This window comes from Primulina huaijiensis, chromosome 14 (assembly GCF_012295235.1).
Source record: "Primulina huaijiensis isolate GDHJ02 chromosome 14, ASM1229523v2, whole genome shotgun sequence".
NCBI classification, from domain to species: Eukaryota; Viridiplantae; Streptophyta; class Magnoliopsida; order Lamiales; family Gesneriaceae; genus Primulina; species Primulina huaijiensis.
Window position 1 is genome coordinate 6,800,174 of NC_133319.1, and position 884 is coordinate 6,801,057.

An 884-nucleotide genomic window follows, 5' to 3' on the forward strand; every position below is an offset into this window, starting at 1 on the left:
TTGAATGTTGAATGTTGAATATTTGAATATTGAAAATTAGGTAAAATTAGGTGTTGAATATTGAAATTTGTGTGTGATGATGAAGGTAATGATGTAATTTATTTTTGGATTATTTGTAAAAATTTTCTATAAATAGATCTCTCATTTGTGAAGAAAATCACAATTGAGTTGAGAGAAAAATATTATAAAGTGTGTAGTGTGATAATTTTGAGAGTTTGAGATTTTTAATTTTTACCATAAATTTTTACTTTTTCACAACAGATTGTTTGTTTTTTTATGGTATCTATATTATATTTTTAAGTTTGAGCTACGAGCGAGGGTTTGACTCGAAGAGAGGACACTATAAGTTGTTCGGACGTGAATTGTCTTCTGGAGTTTTTAAGAGAACACTAAAATATTTAATTTTTTTTATTTTATTAAAATCTTCTCAAATCATTTTATATTTTATATAAAAAATATAAATAAAACTTCTTTTTTAAATGAATATTTCTTCTAAATATTTCATGTTAATTATTTATTATTATTTGATAAAATTAAAAATAATAATATTACATGTAACGTATGTGCATCTTTTACTGATTTATATTTTACTGCTTTGGTAGTTGATGAGTTTTATGAGTTTGTATATTGTACATGAGTCATAGGGATGACAATGGGTCTGGGTTAGGGGCGGGTTTGGCCAAATTCAGGTCCATCTTGGTTTCTTTTAGACCTGTCTGTCTTTCGAATCCGACGAGTCTAATCTAGATTGAACCTTTCAAAAATATATAATTTTATATTTATTCAAAGAAATTAAAAATTAACAAATCATTAAATTTATAGATACAAATTTATATTAATAATATTCAATGACAAAAACAATATTATCACAAATTAAAATATAT